We start from the raw sequence: 10,944 nt of genomic DNA on the forward strand, positions 1-10,944 counted from the left end.
TATTACACCCAGAAGCTTAGCCACTCTTGCCTGTCCATCATAGTCACTGAAAACCTGAATGGGTGCAAAGCAAAGACCTATGCAAACAAACTCAATAGCTCAATATGATCTGGACCTCAGATTGTTCCCTTTTCTCCAAATTGTAGTTCCAAACAAAAAAGAGGAGATGCAGTACATGGCTTTCTTTTCTCTTCTTTTTCTTTTTTTAAAGATTAAAAAAAGATTTATTTATTGATTTTATGTATATGACTACACTGTAGCTGTACTGATGGTTGAGAGCCATTATGTGGTTGCTGGGATTTGAACTCAGGACCTTCAGAAGAGCAGTCAGTGCTCTTAACTGCTGAGCTATCTCTCCAGCCCCAAGATTTTTTTTTTATTTATTTTAATCTTTTTGTTTGTTTGTTTGTTTTGGTTTGGTTTGTTTTTTGTTTTTTCGAGTCAGGGTTTCTCTGTCACTTTGTAGACCAGGCTGGCCTCGAACTCAGAAATCTGCCCGCCTCTAAATGCTGGGATTAAAGGCGTGCGCCACCACACCTGGCAATATTTTTATTTTTAATGATTTACTTGTTTTTGTTTGCATTGATGGTTTTCCTGCATGTATGTCTGTGTGGGTGATGGATCCCCTGGAACTGGAGTTACAGACAGTTGTGAGCTGCTGTGTGGGTGCTGGGAATTGAACCTGGGTCCTCTGGAAGTGTAGCCAGTGCTCCTAACTAGTGAGCCATCTCTCTAGCCCCCTAGAATCACTTGCTAATGACACTCATTAGATACAGTTGTGTAAACGGATTGTCTTTTACTATGGCTTGAGCCTCCTGCTAGAAATGAAGACTAGGAGTTTATTCTTTTTAAGGTAGATTTTCCAGGTAATTATTATGGTCATGAGCCTACAGCCCCTGCATGGAGCTGCAGTCTCTGAAGCTGGGTCAGGATAGGTGCATTCCTATCCATACCTATGGAATTCCTATCCATACCTGGAAGAACTCAAAGCAACAGAGATCACAAACCTTGTCGTGACTACCACCACAGTCCAAAATGCAAGAAACTGTGTTCACCTCCCTATTCACAAGTTGAGTGGAACAAAATCCATGTGATTCTGTTTAGAGCACAGATTCAAAAATTGACTCTAAGGAGCAAAAATATAGCGGAGCATGAATGACTGCTCTTCTTCTAGATGTGACTCATTCCAGGTGAACAGGTGTCGTGCTCATCCAACCACATCACCACAAGGACGCAGAATCACACGGTTCAGTTTACTAAGGGCTCCAATCACTATCTCGGTATTGATCTGTGCTCATCCACACATTGGGAATATACTAGGAAGGTAAGCTAGACTCTGCGACACCGTGTTCTTCCTCTGAATGAGGTCTCAGTGTTGGCTGGTGTGTGTGTGTCTTGGGAATCAAAGCAGTCAACAGACTTATGTAGTCAGCAAGGAGGAGTATCACAATTTCAGAAAAGCCTTCTACATCAGCTGGCGTCTGCATGTTCAGGCCTTAACTATGGAGTTTTAGTTAAGAGCCGGTAGGGCAAGACAGGGATGTAGGTCAGTTACGGTAGTGGTTCCCCAGCATGCCCAAAGCTCTGCCTTTTGTCCCTCAGGATGGCATTAAACTGCCTGTGCAGGCAGAGTTAAAACTTCAGCCTTTAGGAAGTTGATGTGTGAAGATCATAAATTTAAGTTTATGTGCAGTCTAATTTAATGGTTTCTTAAAAACTCTCTCCAAAAAAGGGGAAGAGTTAGAGTCCTGGCTACCAAGGATAGCAGACCTGATAGAGATATCTCGGAGGTGAATGAGAGAGGAGGGAAGATGCTCTTTCAGGGCTAGTGCAGCCACTTCCTCCCCTTAGTCAGGCTAAGTGCTGCCTGCCTAGGCATTTCCTGCAGCCAACCAACACCCAGACGCAGCATGTAGAGGTGCACTCCATTAATTAACCTAGGAACTTGGCCTCTTTTCCTGCCAGTTCCTGTTGAAGGCTTTTTCAGGTTTGTTCATCTGATGGAAATTTTCCTTGTATGACAGCTAGTTAAAATGACTTGGATACTCTCCCATTACTTGGGGCATGCAGGCCCCAGTCTCCTCCCAGTATGGTGATCAGAAATACCTGAGAAAGAGACAGTTGGCCACAGAAAGATTCAATGGAGGAAGTCCACCCTTTTGTAGTAAACAGCATTCCTCAAATAACTACATTTGGAGGCAGCTCCCATTATTGAACAGGGATGGAAGCAGAGCTTCTCATACAGGATATATATATATATATATATATATCCTCAGATGAAAAGGAAGAGGGACGGACACCAAAGTAGTGAATTGGTTACCATATGTTCTGCATGCAATGTACAGATAGTACTGTGTTCAGGCAAAGGATGGAAAGTAAGCAACAGTTCTGTACTGGCCTGGAGTCATCCAAATACCCACTCTAGACTCCCTCACTGACTGCTATGCCTCAAAGCTGAGCATTTACTAGACATCATAGAACAGTTCCGAAGTGGCCAACCTTTTTTTTCTGTTTTTCTTTTCTTTTCTTTTTCTTAAAGATTCATTTATTATTATATCTAAGTACACTGTAGCTGTCTTCAGATGCACCAGAAAAAAAGGCGTCAGATCTCATTATGGATGGTTGTGAGCCACCATGTAGTTGCTGGGATTTGAACTCAGGACCTTTGGAAATGTTGATGGGGAAGTGAGCATACACAGACCTCATCTTGTAAAGGAAGCCCAGTGTAACACCCTTGATCATGTTCTGAATGTGACTACAGATGGTTCTGACAGTGGCCAGTTCCTTTCTGTTACCTGGCCATTTGTCAACCTGGAGCCTTTTCTTCTTCTTTCCAAGAAGACTCAGCTCCACGTTGATGTGATTGAAGTCCCTCAGCAGAGTTCCCCTGGGGCCCTTCACAATGACTGTGCGCCCCTTCAGAGTGATGTTGACATTTTCAGAATGTCGACAGTCTGATTGCTGAGAATGGTCTTCATCCTCGCAGTAGATGGGGCAAACCTTTTTTCTTTTTTCTAAAGATTTATTTATTTTAAGTATACAAATACACTGTAGCTATTTTCAGACACACCAGAAGAGGCCATCAGATCACATTACAGGTGGTTGTAAGCCACCATGTGGTTGCTGGGAATTGAACTCAGGACCTCTGGAAGAGCAGTCAGCGCTCTTAACTGCTGTGCTATCTCTCCAACCCAGCCAACCTTTTTCTAATGACATTTTTTTTTGACATATAGAACATTTACAGGCAGGCCTTGTGAAATGCTTGGTTTCCTAATGCAAAGAACTGAGAGTAGAGGGAGTCCAGGAACTGGACTGTGTTCATGTGGCTCTAAGGAGATGCTGGCCCACCAGGGCCCATGTTCTCATGTTCAGTTCCATCACTCTTCTGTTGAACCCACACACATTTAATGTCCACCACAGTCCATGCGATGTGTGTCAAGTGGAAATGGAGCTGCTTTCTTCTGACCTTCTTCCAGGTTATCACCCAAGCTGGTGACTGGGAAGTTATCAGCACAAAGGCTAATGAGGAAGTTCCAGGTATATAGAGCATCCTCATTTTGGACACTGGCAGAGGATCCCAGGTAGGACACACCTTCTTCTTGGGTGGATGAAATAGGAAAGGTCTCTGTGAGGACAAGGAAATGGGTGTGCAGGTTTGGGCTCATGTCTTTCTTTTTCTTTCTTTCTTTCTTTTTTTTCTTTTTTTGGTTTTTCAAGACAGGGTTTTTCTGTATAGCCCTGGCTGTCCTGGAACTCACTTGGTAGACCAGGCTGGCCTCAAACTCAGAAATCCACCTGCCTCTGCCTCCCCAGTGCTGGGATTAAAGGCGTGCACCACCATGCCCAGCCAAGGCTCACTTCTTTCAACAGCAGCATAGTGACTGTGCCGTGGTTGGAGCAGTTTTGCTTCTAGCTATAATGTCAAGATGATCTTTGCCAGAATATCCACTTCTTCCTGCCTCTGCTACTGCCAAACCTACAAGTCTTTGGTTACTTGGTTATTGTTGGCAGTAACTTTCCTTGGGACTGTGCCCACAGAGTGTTGTGCTTATCTGGGGTTGTTGACACTGAGGGCACAGTTCTCTCAGGGAACTGACACAAGCCTGGAGGGAAATAAAAAGTTCTTACAGCAGATCCTCCCCCACTCTCTCCTTACAGCAAACACCTTCATGGCCCTCTCTTCCCTGCTGAGTCCCCCCCACTTGGGTGGGTGATGCCAGGGTGGAAGACAGACTGGCTGCTTAGTTGGGCTCATGCAGATTCAGTGTCCTATGAAGTCTATGAACCAGAGGGAAGATGAAGTTGATCTGGTGTGAAGTTGATTGTGGCACTGTAGGGAGGGACGGGGAGCTATTCTCTCTCCTGAATTTCTTGTAGAAGAGAAGCAAGTGGAGGAATGGGAATTACTAAGTATGTCCAGGGCTAACAATCTGGGTAGGTAATTGCATTCCAGGGGGTTCTGTCCGGATGTACCTTCCACTTTGGGATATGCTCAGTGTGTAAGGACAAGGGCAGAGGGTAGATACTTAACTGTGAGCTCATTTGCATCCTGTGTTCTTCACCCTGGGATGACTTGCAGGGTTCACGAGGGAAGGGAGAGAAGAAGCCCAACGTCTAGGATCTAGTGTATGAGGGTATGAGGAGGTATCTAGACTCCTAGGCTCAGTTTTGGCCATGTCTCAGGCCAGTTTGGGAGTCATTTAAAACCACTTTGAATGTTCTTAAACGTAAGGGCATGGACATGGGTTGTGGTTTGTTTTTTTAAGATTTATTTATTTTATATACATGAGTACATTATTGCAGTCTTCAGACACACCAGAAGAGAGCTTCAGATCCCATTACAGATGGTTGTGAGCCACCATGTGGTTGCTGGGAATTGAACTCAGGACCTTTGGAAGAGCCGTCAGTGCTCTTAACGACTGAGCCATCTCTCCAGCCCCAGAACATGGGGTTTTTACTTCTTCTGTGATCTGTCTCACTTTAATCTAATAACCATGTCTGAACCCTACTTTCTTGACCTATCTTGTTGCATCACCATTTCCGGCCTGTCTGTGGTCTGTCTCTCCTCTAACCATCCTGAGGCTTTTGTGTTACAGGATAGTTCCGACAACTCACCTTTTGGGTGAGTCTGTTTCTCCCAAATGTCTCTATCCTGGAGGATAGAGACATTCAGGACAAGGGCCTGTGCTTGCAGGGCCTGTGCTTGCTGCGGTGTGTCTCCTCTCTTGCATTCACCTCACTGTGCAGCTGAGTTTAGCCTACTGTTCACAGGCTACGTCTGTAGGTTTAACACATTGAGCCTGTCACCTGTAAACTCAGGAGCTTTTGCTTTTCAGTAGTGTGTCCCACAGAGACCAGGAGCCATCACACCCTGAACTCTCTAGTCATATTTCTCCTGACTACCCTTTACCCAGCGGCCTCTTCACCCAGCTCCTCCTATTCCTGGCCCTCTCTGTTGGTTCTCTGTAATCTATGGAGGGCTAGAGCTCTCATTTGCCTGCAACCCTGTTCCTGGTCCTGAATCCTGGGTTGGACTATCTAGAGTTTATTTAATGTGATTCCCTAGCCTCAGTCCTGAGTGTTCTAGGTCTCTGCGTACATATCTACCTGTGAGTTATCACCTTCCCCATGAAAATGGCCCTACTCTCTCTATCACACAGCTTGCCACACAGACACAGCATCAAGAGTAATGCTAATCAATATAACTCTTAGAGACAACATAACCAGAAGAATGGGCAGCTGAGTCTTCATTGGTCATGTGATTCGGTCCTTTTACTTGGGTGACAGTTGAAAGGCTGCTGCTGTTGCTGCTGCTGCTGCTGCTGCTGCTGCTGCTGCTGAGAAGCAAGGAGAGCTGAAGGGGGAGAGCTTAGTGACCAGAGTCAGTTAGACGTTCTCTCCCTGGGGTGAGACAAGGCATAGATAAAGAACAAACAGTACAATCAAATACCATTGGAAAAGTTTCCCAAACCCTGATGATAGCAAGGTGGAAGTGGGAAGGTGTCCCTTACCTGGATGGTCAACTTGGTCCTTTCAAGACATCGCCAACATGGTAACATATTTGAACAAAAATACCTCTCTAACTTGACTCTTCTCTGCTTTGCCCCAGCCCTGAATTCCGTGTATGTGGCCCCTAATGTAGAGCCATCCTGCATATGTGAAGAGATCTGTAAGAAAAGGCGAGTGGAGACAGTACCTGCCCACACAAGTCCACTTCAACTGCCTCAGTTACTTTTCTGCCACTGTGATGAAACACCATGACCAAGACAAATTATACAGGAGTTCACTGGGGGCTCACCCATGCAGAAGGTGAGTCTGTGGCCATCACAGCAGAAAGCATGGCAGGAGGCAGGCAGACACGGCACTAGGACAGTAGCCGAAGGTTCAAATATTAACCGGAAGACAGGAAGCCGAGAGAACTAACTGGGAATGAACCTAGTCTTTTGGAACCTCAAAGCTTGCCCCCAGTAACACATCTCCTCGAAGAAGGCCAAACATCCTAATTCTTTTTTTTTTTTTTAAAGATTTATTTATTTATTATATGTAAGTACACTGTAGCTGTCTTCAGACACTCCAGAAGAGGGAGTCAGATCTTGTTACGGATGGTTGTGAGCCACCATGTGGTTGCTGGGATTTGAACTCTGCACCTTTGGAAGAGCAGTCGGGTGCTCTTACCTGCTGAGCCATCTCACCAGCCCCCCTAATTCTTTTCAAATAGTTTCACCACCTGGAGACCAATAATTCAAATCCATGAGCTTATAGGGACTAGTCTCATTCAAAATTCATCTGTAATGGTTTGTATATGCTTAGTCTGGGGAGGGGCCTATTTGGAAGTGTGGCCTTGTTGGAGTAGGTGTGTCTCTGTGGGCGTGGGATTTAAGACCCTACTCCTAGCTGCCTGGAAGCCAGTATTCTGCTAGCAGCCTTCAGATAAAGAGGTAGAACTCTCATTTCCTCCTGTACCATGCCTGCCTGGATGCTGCCATATTCCTGCCTTGAAGATACTGGACTGAACCTCTGAACCTGTAAGCCAGCCCCAATTAAATGTTGTCCTTATAAGAGTTGGCTTGGTCATGGTATCTACTCACAGCAGTAAAACCCTAAGATAAGACATCACCATTCTTGGCTTTAGCCCTATTCATTTGCATTTCCATTTCATCTTCACCTAGGAAGCCTCATCCACACTCATCACCCTAGGACCACCAATTAACCAAGAGGACCTAGTCCAGCAGGTTCAGCAAGAACTAAGAGGCTCTGGTAGCTGCAGACCACCCCATAGTGTAGTGAGTACTCTGTTTCTGGGAAGTTCCCATCTCATCTTCCCTCTGTGATGGTTGGGAGCCCTTGCCATCATCTGTGACCCTCCCTAGTGACCAAAGCTTGCTCGGGAGGCTCCAGCCCCACCTATTGTCCCAGTACAGACTAGGTACCTACTAACACTCCTGTGTGGCCAATAACCCTAGTAAGGGCTCTGTACACTGAGATTGAGACATAAGCCCCACAATCTGTCCCACCAATGAGACCAGCATGCCTATTAGGTTTTCTTCCTACCCATCATTGTACAGACAAAGACTGCAAATATATGAAGCCACGGTCCTGGCCAAGATCTCTATTGAATCCATAACACAAGCAGGCTCTGTGTCCTCCTCCAACCTGGTGGAGACTTCACTCCTATGTGGTGCCAGTGCAACCTACTGCAAGAATTAGGGCTGCCCCCCCCCACAATGCTTCAGCTATACCCATTGGCTTGGTAAGCATGGGTATATTATACTGGGGAGAGTCTAGCAGGAAATATTGCCTCGGCAAACTCTTTATAGCCCAGGAGGCTCCTGACTATAGCCCTGGTAAGGACTGCAGCCACGGAAGTTACTATTCCCTCTGCTTGAGCCAGTGTAGATTGTGTGCCAGAACGGTTCAGCCCTGCCTATCACTTTGGGAAGGCAGCAGACTTGCAATGCATCAGAGACACTGAGCAAAGACCAAATCTAAAAACCATGGGTATAAAAGGCGGTGAAGAATTCCATGCTAAAAGCACAGAAAAGTTTTCAATTAAATCATTGCAGGAAAAAAAAATCCCTAAATGAGGGAAAGTGACACCAATCTAGATGAAGAGCAATAGAACACCAACAGAAGAGATGAGAGCAGAAAAGAATGTCCCATCAGGCTATCTTTAGTAAAGTGTCATGGTTCAGTGGAGCAAAGCACTTCCCACCCATGCTTGACAACCTGAGTTTGATCCCCAGAACCTACGGGGAAGGACACTGCTTATCCCTAAAAGTTGTTCTCTGACCTCTACATGCCCACTAGGGCATGCATACAGCCACACATGGCGGTCAATGGTAGAGAATAGAATAGCAACAACCTCAGGCATCAGCCCACCTGGCTACAGCCGCCCAATTCTTACAGACACGTCAAAAATGCCCATTGGAGGAGGACAGTCTTTTTAACAAATGGTGCTGGGGAAACTGGATTTCTACAGATGGTGCTGGAGAAACTGGATTTCTACGGCTAGAAGAGTGTATCCAGATCCCTACTTCTCACTGTGCATAAAAGAAACGGCAAGTGGCTAAAAGTCTGAAACTGCTAAAGGAAAAAGCAGGGGAGAACTCTTTAAGACATAGTCATGGGTAGGGACTTTCTGAACAGGACTCTGAAATGAAAGCTCAGGAAAGTGAGAAGCTAGGCGGTAGAGGTGCCAGCACTGGGGAAGCAGAGGCAGGCAGGTCTCTGTGAGTTCAAGGTCAGCCTAGTTCTAAAACAGTCACAGCCACACAAAGAAACTCACATTTGTCTAACAACGAGGAGATACTAAATTTATGAAGTCAAGGTTATATACATTCAAAAACAACACTAATCTCAGAAATGAGACCTAGTGCGTCTATGGGAGCAATGCATTTATGTCCACTACATTTATCTGCCTTCCAGCTGTGTGACTTAAACACACTGACGCTGTAATTGTTTTAACCCTAGCCCTGCCCACCGTCATTCAGAGAAAGCCGTAGGCTTCATCACTTGGAGAGCCCCTACCCTCTTCTACTAAGTGCACACTGAATTGACAGTGGCACAGTGGCTCTGTGGCACGGCAGAAGCTCCCATCTTCAGGACCCACCTGGGCCCCAAGCCCTGGCTTTCTCCCACCTCAGCCCCTGCGCCCTGAAGTAAGAACTCACACCCACCTTACAGACAGAAGGTGTGCCCTTGCTACTGTTGCTGTGCTTTTCTGTTGCTATTTGTGGGACTCTAGCACTGAGCCGCAACTCTAGGCTCTGTCACTTTGAGACTGGGTAAACAAAGGTCACCTAGGCTGGCCTTCACCATGCAATCCTCCTGCTTCTGCTCCCTGAAGAGCTGGAACTTGGGATTTTACAAGGATCAAGTGAGAAGGAAGCCTGGCAAGCGACATGTATCCAAAATAAAAAGCTGGTAGCTCCTCTGTTCCAGGTGGTGAGTGAGCCCTTGTGTGTGTGTGTGTGTGTGTGTGTGTGTGTGTGTGTGTGCTTCTGTTCCAGGTGGTGAGTGAGCCTGTGTGTATGTGCGCGTGTGTGTGCATGTGTGTGTGCTTCTGTTCCAGGTGGTAAGTGAGCCCGTGTGTGTGTGTGTGTGTGTGTGTGTGTGTGTGTGTGTGTGTGAGTGTGAGAGAGAGAGAGAGAGAGTTGCCCACTCAGGTTTTTGGCTGAATTCACATCAATTCTTAAGTAATTCCAGGGGGTCCTCTGAAAGGTCGTGGAGTGCTCTGCTGCCCTCTAAGGGCTGGGACCTTCTTGCAGACGCCAGGGTCAACCACAGAGGGATGCTGGGCTTCTAAGTCCAACTCCTCTGTCCACCACAGCAACAGAGGGATGGGCAGCTCAGATGGCAGTCTGATGCAAATGGGATTTGATTATGCAACTAAACTGCCTCTGAGTCTTGACATCCTTGGGAGCTTTTCAGAGAATCTGGTCCCGGAGCATCCTTGAAGGAAAGAAGCCAAAGGTGGGTGAGGCAAAAGAAGAAAAAGGAGGCACTGATGACACACACTCGCACCTGTATGTGTATTTGTGTGTGTGTGTGTGTATGTGTGTGCACATGTCCGTGTACACTTCACTTCTACCATCCAGAGGTAACCCCTCTGAGAACACCTGAGCAAAGTAGAAGTAAGTGTAAACTTTCCACCTGAGAAAAGAAACTGCCTTCGAAAGCTCTGTAGGTTAAAGTTGAGTGGTTCCCCCCCCCTTTTTAGTCTTCATCCTTTGCACTATCTGGAGGGAGAAAGTAGGAGGTGGATGGATGGACCCAAAAGCCTCTCAGTGTGAAGGATTCTCTACTAGCTTAGTGAAAGCCCACCACATCATCATGGATTGAATTAGTACAAGGTGATTCTTAATTTTTTTTTCCAAAAAAAGTTTAGTGATACAGATCTGGAAGAGAAAATTCATTTGTTTTGTTTTGTGAAAAGTACAGAAAAGCAGGAAGCTTGCTATTACCCGACCCTCTCCCTCTCCTCCCCTCTCCCTCCTAGGAATCTTGACAATTTACCCAGCAGCTTTCCCCTCATGAAGGTGGACACCATCCCTATCATTTCTTCAGAGCAGTACATCTGTTACAGTGTAAAATAGACCGAGAGGTCACTGCTTAAAATCCAGTTCCCAAAACAGCACAGTATCTGTGGCGGGCAAGTCTGGCCTTCTCAGAGGAAGTAGAATATAATTCTTTCTGCTTCTAGTTTCTGGAAAAGGTTCATTACCCAAATGCTAATACCAGACAAAGGCATTGCAAGAAAGCTGCTAAACAAAACCTCTCATGAACAGCCATGCCCAACAAATACCCAAGGACCTTAGCACATCAAAACCAGCAGTCACTCCCAAAGCCTGTTACCCACCCACTTCAGATTAAGGATCAGTCTGCGTGGACATTAAAGCGTTGCTCTACTTCTGGCTTCTCCTGGCTCCCCCCCCCCCCCCCCCC

Source organism: Mus pahari, chromosome 10 (genome assembly GCF_900095145.1).
Source record: "Mus pahari chromosome 10, PAHARI_EIJ_v1.1, whole genome shotgun sequence".
Classification (NCBI taxonomy): Eukaryota; Metazoa; Chordata; class Mammalia; order Rodentia; family Muridae; genus Mus; species Mus pahari.